The sequence below is a fragment of the Ochotona curzoniae genome, unplaced genomic scaffold (genome assembly GCF_017591425.1).
Source record: "Ochotona curzoniae isolate NIBS_2020 unplaced genomic scaffold, NIBS_Ocur_1.0 contig_2861, whole genome shotgun sequence".
Taxonomy (NCBI): domain Eukaryota; kingdom Metazoa; phylum Chordata; class Mammalia; order Lagomorpha; family Ochotonidae; genus Ochotona; species Ochotona curzoniae.
Window position 1 is genome coordinate 2,790,359 of NW_024465620.1, and position 9,466 is coordinate 2,799,824.

Here is a 9,466-nt window from a genome sequence, read left to right on the forward strand (position 1 = left end):
CCCCCAAGGAGCCCTACAGTGGGACTGTCCTGCTGTGTTGGTATTTACTCATTAATGAGAGAGAGAGAGAGAGAGCCATCTGCAGGTTCACTCCCCAGACTGCCACATCTGAGAGTGACCCAAGCCAAAGCCTCCGCACCGCCCAGGTGCCCCGTGCCGGAGCCGCAGTACCAGGTGTTTGTCTGAGCAGCAGCTCAACCCTCCCCACCTCCGTGCGGCCCCCGCCGCATCCCTGCTTTGTAACTGCCACCCATCAGAGGCCCAAGGTGAGACTTCCTGTGTGTGACATCAACGCTGTTGGAATGTAGAGCATTTTGCACGCACGCAGCAGGCCCTGGGGCCCCTTGCACTCTCCCTGAGGGCTCCCCAGCCCTGCCCTCGTGAGTGTGTGCGCAGCGTCCAGCGCAGGGACGTGAGGACACGTGGACAACCCCTGTGCGCAGATGACAGAGCAGTGGGGAAACCCACCCGGCCTGTCGGTCCACATTCCTGCTGGCCTCTCGCTGCGGGGCGGCCCGCCACGAGGGGACTCCCAGACAGGGAGCAGGACCCCTTCTCTGCGGTGGCCTTAGGACCACCAACCAAACAAGGCAGGGGACAGAATATCTTCACGGCCAGCTCCAAAGTCAGAAAAGAGCAGGGCCAAGGGCCAGCTGCTGCGTCTCAGTCACCAGGGCAGTGGAAATCCCTGCTTCCAAGGCCCGTCTTGGGGCGGGGGGGGGGGAAGCAGTGAGCCTGGAATGCCGTCCTCCCGCAGGATTCCATCAGCCTCATCCCGTCCTCCCACAGAGCCCCCATCCTGGGACAGGCTGCCGCCAGCAGCATGCTGTCCTGCCGGCCCCTCACCTCGGCGTGCCCAGGGGCCCCCCGCACAGAGCTTCCCTCCGAATTACCGGATTCCTAGCGCAGTCCCGGGAGCGCCCGGTCAGTCCGACCTAAAGGCCACGCAGTAGCACAGGCTGGAGCCGCCGGATCGGCAGGGGCTCCCAACCCAGGCTTAAATAACTCCAGGGAAGGGCGCGCCAGGAGGGCCAGGCTGGGCGGGGCACAGCCGCAGGTGATGAGTCAGCTGGTGCTGCCCTGTGGCCGAGCAGAGAACCAGCCCGCCAGGGGGGTTTCTTGTTTGTTTTGTTTCTTAAGATTGATTTATTTATTTGAAAGGCAAAGAGAGAGCTTCCATCTGTTGGTTCACTCTTCCACATGGCCAGAGTTGGACGTCTCCTGCAGCGGGGCACAGCTCCAGGCTCTAGGGCTGCCTTCTGAGGTGCAGGGCGCTGGGAGGGGAACGGAGCAGCCAGAACCCCAACCAGACCTGCTCTTACAGGACCAGGCGTCCTGCACGACCAGATAATTCATTGCACCACAATAACTGACACCCCCCAAGTCCAGTTTTTTTTTTAAGATTTATTTATTTTTATTAGGAAGTCAGATATACAGAGAGGAAAGACAGAGAGGAAGATCTTCCATCCAATGGTTCACTCCTCAAGTGACTGCAATGGCTGGAACTGAGCCAATCCGAAGCCAGGAGCCAGAAACCTCCTCCAGGTCTCCCACGCGGGTGCAGGGTCCCAAGGCTTTGGGCCGTCCCCCACTGCTTTCCCAGGCGACAGGCAGGGAGCTGGATGGGAAGTGGGGCTAGATTAGAACCGGCGCCCATATGAATTCCGGAGCATTCAAGACTAGGACTTTAGCCACTAGGCCAGGCGCCAGGCCAGAGGCCAATTGTTTATGTTTCTTTGTTTTGTTTTGTTTTGTTTTGTTTGTTGTTTTGTTTTGAGCACCGTGAATGCTGTGGCTTTTCAATGGGTAAGCGTCATTCCATCCACAAAATAAGCAGATTATCACCAGAAGATATTTGCAACCCAAAACCTGCTCGGGGGTAATCCAAACATCATCAGGGCAGCATCACATCACTTTCTCCTTCTTCAGGAAATGGTGGGGTTTTCTTAGGAAGAAAATGAGAAAGGGCCACTGCTGGCGAAGGAACATTCCTCTCCTCTCCCACCCATGCCTTGGTAACAAGGTGTCTGTCCAGGACACTAGGGCAAAGTATCCTGGGACGGCCTGTGGCACCCCCTGCTGGCCATCATCATGACTGCAGCGTCTCCCTGCAGACTTACCATGCCGCTGTTTGCACATTTAGAATCCCCACTGGGGCACGGCGGTGGCAGCCTCAGCACAGTGTCACAGGAGGTGAAGATTGGTGAGCCACGAGCTGGGGCTACGGAGACAGTGGTGGAAACCTAATATAAGAACCCAGACCTAAAACTCACTGGAGGGAGTGGCACAATTGGCTACGAACAAAGAGCCGTGTACCAACTGCAATAAGTAAATCTAACTGTAGACCTGTGGGTGACAGAGCTTAGAAACCTGCCCCAAGGAGAAGACTCTGCTAGCCAGAAGTACAATGACCAAGAGCAAAAGAAGAGACAGAGGCACAATGAATATTACTGAAGACCCCCCTGCAAAGCAGCAAAACCCTGTGCCAACCTCAGAGTTCACTGAAGAAGACATTGAAAAAAAAATGGGAGATACAGAATTCAAAACACTAGTTATAAAACTTATCAACAATGAGAAGCACATAAAGCAGGCATTCAAGGAATTTAAGGACTGTGTTGGCACTGGAAATGAATCAATTGAAAGCTGATACATTAGAAATGAAGAATACAGTGGAGCAAATTAAAAGTACAGTGGAGAGTCTCCAAAACAGAATGAAGGAGGCAGAAGAAATAATCTCAGAATTGGAAGATATTTCCTGTCCTCACAGGGAAACAAACAAAAAGCTGGAAGCAGAGCTGGATCAGACCATAAAAAGTATTCAAGAATTGAAAGACACTATTAAGAGGCCAAATATAAGAGTTATGGGAGGGCCCAGCACGGTGGCCTAGCAGCTAAAGTCCTTGCCCTGAACACTCCCATATGGGTGCTGGTTCTAATCCCAGCAGCTCCACTTCCCTGCTTGTGGTCTGGGAAAGCAGTCGAGGACCCTGGAACCCTGCCTTGGGACTCTATACCTGCATGGGAGACCTGGAAGAAGCTCCTGGCTCCGAGCTTCTGATTGGCACAGCACCGGCCGTTGCAGCCACTTGGGAAGTGAGTCATTGGATGGAAGATCTTCCTCTCTGTCTCTCCTTCTCTGTATATCTGCCTTTCCAATAAAAATAAATAAATCTTTTAAATAAATAAATAAAATTCTTCCATAGTAAAGAAAAGTTAAAAGAATTTGCCTCTTCCAAACCTGCCCTACAAAGGATACTTCAAGATGTTCTCTTGTCAGAGAAGAGGAATAGCACCCAGCAAAACCAAAGGCAAATGGGAAGAACATCCCAGTAAAATAAGAACAGGAGACTAAATCAATGAACAACCCATTGCTAAAATGACAAGACCAAATTACCACCTATTTGTATTAACCCTGAATGTAAATAGCTTAAGCTCAATCAAACGTCGTAGATTAGTAGACTGGATTAAAAAACAAAACCCATCTGTTGCCGACAGGAGACACATTTCACCAACAAAGATCAGCGGAAACTACTTCTCATGGATTTTGATCTTTTGTTTTAGTTTTATCTCTTCAAAACACTTTCTTCTGATTAAATTCTCCAATGATTCATAGATGATACAGTAGCATCATTTTCTTCAAGAAGGTTCTTGATTTTCTTTTCCATTTCTTCTGCGACACATTAGTCATTCAGTAGCTTGTTATTTAACTTCATGATGTTGTTAATTTCTTTTTTTTTCCTGTTGTTGATTTTGTATTGTGGCTTTTCGTTTGAGGGGATGTACAGTAGCTGTGTAATGGAGACTCTCAGATCCAGATGTGAGGATACAAAGCAGCATGCATCGCTACTTCCAGACAAAGATGGACTCCCCCAATGAAACTGTCCCTACATGACCGATATGATGCTGGGCTCTCTGCCATTGTCCATGCCCGCGATGATGGACATATGACTGTGTATGAAGAACTGTATTTTAGTAATGATATAGGGGAACTCGGTTGGGGGAGGGATTGAGGAGAGGTTAAGAAAAATCCCAGGGGCCTGTGAAACTGTATCATAAAATAATAAAAATAATTAAAATTAAAACAAAAGAATCCCTACTCACAACAGTACCCCTGGAATTTGTAACCAGCCCTATGGGTTAATCTCTTGTTCCATTAGAAGTATTTGCTTGGTAACTTCTGTCACAGAGGCCTGGTTAAGCCCAAGCTCCATTTAAAGGGTGCCCACTGAGCTTCTATCTCTTCCTGTGGCAACTGCCCCTTTTTATCGAATCATTTTTGACCCACAGACAGAACTCTGCTCCACTGACTCATGCCCCAGATGGCCCCTCTAGCCAGAGCTGGGGACCAGCAGCCAGGAACACCACCCAGGTCTCCCCGGGGCTGGCAGGGAGCGAGCCAGCTCGCTGACACATCACCTGCTGGCTTCCAGGGTGCCAGGATGCACGGGTTACAGAAAGACACCATTGTCTCACACGGTCCCAACCGCTGGGCCACATGTGCACCAATCACATCGTTGCAAGAACTGCCCATGGGCCCAGCATGGCAGCCCAACGCATGGCAGCCCAACGCATGGCAGCCCAATCGACTAACCTTGTAACGCCGTGCACCAGTGTCCCACAGGGACAACGGTTCCTGTCGCCCTGCTCCGCTTCCCATCCAGGTTCCTGCTTGTGGTCTGGGAAGGAACTGGAGGATGGCTTGGGTCCTTGGGCCCTGCACCGACGTGGGAGACCTGGAAGAAGCTCTTGGCTCCTGGCTTCGGACTGGCTCAATTCTGGCCATTTGGCGAGTGAACCAACAGATGAAAGCTCTCTCTCTCTTTCAAATAAATAAATCTTAAAAAAAAAAAAACGGGCCCGGTGGCATGGCCTAGCAGCTAAAGTCTTCGCCTTGAACGCGCCCCGGGGTCCCATGTGGGTGCCGGTTCTAATCCCGGCAGCTCCACTTCCCATCCAGCTCCCTGCTTGTGGCCTGGGAAGGCAGTCGAGGACGGCCCAAAGCCTTGGGACCCTGCACCCACGTGGGAGACCTGGAAGAAGCTCCAGGTTCCGGGCTTCGGATTGGCGCAGCATCGGCCTTTGCGGTCACTTGGGAAGTGAATCATTGGACGAAAGATCTTCCCCACTGTCTCTCCTCCTCTCTGTATATCTTTGTAATAAAAATAAACAAATCTGAAAAAAATTTTTTTTCAAATGAATCATTAAATCGCAGCCTCCCGATCACTGGCCAGGCCCTCCCTGAGCAGGGCAGGGAGGTCTTCCTGGGCACAGACCTGTCACAGCGCTGTCACGGCCAGCGTGTTCAGGCTGGAGGCCCAGGGCGGCTCAGGCCGCAGCTGGGCGAGGAAGGAGCGAGGCCCTGGAGACGGACAGGGAGTCTGGGGGCCGAGGAAGGATAAAGAATCTAGAAAGAACCTCTCCTCCACAGCCTGGGGCAGGGGAGGGCAGGACTGGTGGGCCCTCCCAGACCCCTGGAGGCGCTGCGTCCATGGCCCCCAGAACCCTGGGCCTTGGCCCCCTCCCTGAAGGCTGGGCTCCTCAGTCCTAGCGGGAGGGGTCACGGGCTGGCTGCATGACAGGGGCTGGCTCAATCCGCTCTCCAGAGCTCACTGCCAGCTCGCTCGTCTTGCCAACTGTCCTCAGGGTGAGGGGGTTCCCATGGGCGCACCTGCTATTGCCACACGTGCTCATTCCTGCTGCCCTCCCAGCCCTGGCTCGGGCCCCAGCAGTGCCCATCAGTCCCAGCACCAAGGGGCTGGTAACATTACACAGCACCCTGTACCAGCACCCTGTACCAGCATGGGAAACCCAGGAAAAAAAACTCCTGGCTCCTGGCTTCAGATCAGCTCAGCTCCAGCCATCATGGCCACTTGGGGAATGAACCAGCAGACGGAAGATCTTTCTGTCTCCTCTCCTCTCTGTAAATCTGTCTTCCCAATAAAAATAATACAAAGAAATTTTTACAAAGGCATTAACAGGGAGCCGGATGAGACGCTCTGGACGCGGGGATGTGCCAGTCCCAAATGATGGCCTAACCCATTGTGCTACTCTTACCAAGCAGCACCCCAGATGGGTGGGAGTCATTATCCCCCAACTGGGTCCCCCTCACCCGGCACACAGAGAGCCTATCACGACTGGGGGTGGGGGAAGAAAGTGAGTCTTTATTGCAAAGCCCAGAGCAGGGAGCCAGGCAGCCGTGGCTGGATCCCCCGGCTCCCCTGGGAGCGAAGCCTGAGGGTTCCTAGGCGTTGGAATTGGCGCTGACAGGTGCGCGACCACCTCGTGTCCAAGTTCCTGGTTGGTCAGTGGAACTTGTGAGCTTCCTGTGATTGGTCAGTGATGCGGTGCTCCTCAGGGAATTTATGGCGGCCAGATGGGCTCCAGTCGGGCTGGGGGCTGTTGGAATGCTGCAGCTACATTCTGCCCAGGGCTGCAAATCTCCCACCCAAATCACTCCAGGACAGCACCACCAGTCAATCCAGGTTTTATCTATTGGAGTAGCAAATGACTCCTGGGGAGTAGCAATTAGAACCCTGTAGGGCCAGATGGGTCACTCCGTGAAGTCAGTGAATTCCTACTGATAAAGAACAGGAAAGGTGGGGCTGACCAGATGGCTCAACTGACTAATCCTCCACCTCCAAGTGCCAGCACCCTATACGGGGCACCTGTTCTAATCCTGGCAGCTCCACTTCCCATCCAGCTCCCTGCTTGTGGCCTGGGAAAGCAGTGGAGGATGGCCCAAAGCCTTGGGACCCTGCACCCACGTGGGAGACCCGGAAAAGACTCCTGGCTTCATCGATTCAGCCCCAGCCACTGCAGCCATTTTGGAAATAACCCAGCGAGACAGCGGATGAAAGATAATTGTCCTCGCTGTAGATCTGCCTTTCCTATAACAACTTTAAAAAAACGTGGCGGGGGGAGTGGAGGAAAGGCAGGGACACCTTGGGCTAAGGCACAGACAGCAGGCTGAGTTCTCTTTTTATATTATTGGGGTTCAGTTCCCCCTGTTGTCACAGCTCTACGCTCACACTTGTCATGCTTTGAGGAACCTATGGACGTTTTCCTAAAGGCTGTGCCGAGTGCCATCCCCACCAGCGCCACCCACGGGTCCCGTCCTGTCCGCGTCATTGCTGACATGGCTCTTGGTCTTGATGGCTCTGACACATTTGCTGGTGACAAGATGCGATGGTAACCCTGCTTTGCGGCCTATCTATGGCTGTAAACATGTATGTGATATATTTGAAAGGCAGAGTGACAAAGGAAATGAGAGAAAAATCTACCCACTAGTTCCTTCACCAAATGGCTGCAAGGCCTGGGGCTGGGCGGGTCTGAGGCCAGGAGTCAGAAGTTCCCTCCAGGTCTCCCACAGGGATGCAGGGACCCAAGCACTGGGGCCGTCCTCTGCTGCTTTCCTAGGCACATCAGCAGGGAGCTGGACCAGAAGTGGAGCAGCCGGCCTTGAGCTGGTACTCCTGTGAGGTGCTGACACCACGGGCAGCAGCTCTGTCCACTACACCCGCCCCAGCCCCGAGGATTAGGAGTTTACAAAGTTGTCCAGGTCCCTGAGGCCTGACCCATCTCTTGATTGGAAGAGGCCGGGGTTAGCAGAGGGGGTGGGGGGCATGTGCGGGGGTTAGGGAAGGAGAGGGGTTCCTGCATGTCCAGCCGGGGAGTATCCCAGGGGTCAGCCGCGCTCCCCTCTGCGTCTCTGCTCTCCTGCCTGCCTCTGGATGCATCAGTCTCTGCCCCCCATGTTCCTCCTCCGCGTGCGCCCCTCAGCCTGTCTGGCTACCCTCCTCCCTCTGTCTCTGCTTCAAGCCCTGGCAGGAACATTGCCGGCTGTGAGCATGCGTGGAGACTGTATTCTGCATGGCATCACCACCATTGTCACCTGAGGGAGGCGGCACCCTCCATAGGCTGGGGCCGAACGGGCAGTGGCTGAAGAGGCCCAGGAGCCTGGCTGACCTGCAGGCACAGCGCTGCGGGACGAGCTCCCGGCTTCAGATGAAGGTGGAGCAGACAGCTTGAAATAAAGCAGAAGGAAACTGCAAGGTGAGCGAACTGGGGGACCAGGGAGTTGCAAGGCCAAGGCTCCTCTCTGCAGCCCCCAGGGTCGGATCCCAGCTCCGATGGGCGAGCCCGGTGTCCTGTCTCACACGGACCAGGCAGGCAGCAGTGGCTCAAGGGATGTGCTCCCTGCCTCCCAGGAGGGGAGCTGGAGTGCGTTCCTGGCTCGCGGCTCCTGGCCCGGCCCAGCCCGAGCAGAGCCCTGGCCTGCTCCCAGCCACTGCAGGCACAGGGAGTGCACAAATGCATGGGGGCTGCCTCTTCCTCTGCGCCTTTCTGACTCTCAAATAAAGATTAACTGTTCATGTTCCCCGCCATTTTATCCGTTACATTCAAAGTCAGATCTCTTACACAGCTCACCTCTGATCCCCACAGTAGCTGTGCCAGAGGTGTGACCTGGAGACAGGGAGGGACTTGAATTGGGACACAGGGTGCTGTGGCAGCTGGGCTGTGCCCATGAGGCGCACATGTCTGACAGTGAAAGAACCCGGCGGGTCTGTGTGTGGAGAGAGGTCACACAGCAGAAACCGACAGCCTCAGCAGGTGCCAGGGGTCGCCTAACCTGCCAGATGACCACAGATCCTGGCACCTCCACCTTTTCACAAACACGCGCCGCCAAGGACGGATAGGGCTGCCACCAAGGCGGGGTAGGATAAACCTCTGCCTGAAGTACCAACATCCTAACTGGGTGCCAGTTCAAGTTCTGGCTGCGGCTTCACTTCCCGTCCAGCTGCCTGCTGTTGTCCTGGGAACACAACAGAACACGGTCCCTGTGCTTGGCCCTTGCACCCACACGGGAGACCGGGCAGAAGCTGCCGGCTTTGGCCGGGCCCGGCTCCCGCCCTTGCGGCCATCTGAGGAGCAAACCAGGGCAGGAAGATGGCGTTCTGCCTTTCAAATAAAAATGAGTCTTCAAGGGCTGCTCCACCAACTCGCCCCCTGCTGGTGACCCCGGGGTGTCGCCCCCTGCTGGTGACCCCGGGGTGTCGCCCCCTGCTGGTGACCCCGGGGGTGTCGCCCCCTGCTGGTGACCCCGGGGGTGCTGGCTGGTGTCCTGGTGCTCTGGACTAACCCCACACTGCCGACGGGCGACCTCACCTTTGTCTTTTAGGTTGCCCTGAGGTTTGCTAGGTTTAACCACATGCTCCCCCACCCCGCCCTAACCTCTCGCCTGCTCCTCATGGCCGGCCTGTCCCAGGTTTCTCAAGCAGATGTCAGCTTCGCCCTGTATTCTGACACATTGTGCTTAGCCTCTCGCGTGCGGAGGGACACTGGTGCCTGACCGCTGTGCACCTTAAAAGGCAGCAGACAGCCCCGGTGCTTGCGCCCTTGAAAGCGGAGGGTTATGGGCCCGGCACAGTGGCCTAGCAGCTAAAGTCCTCGCCTTGAATGCGCCATG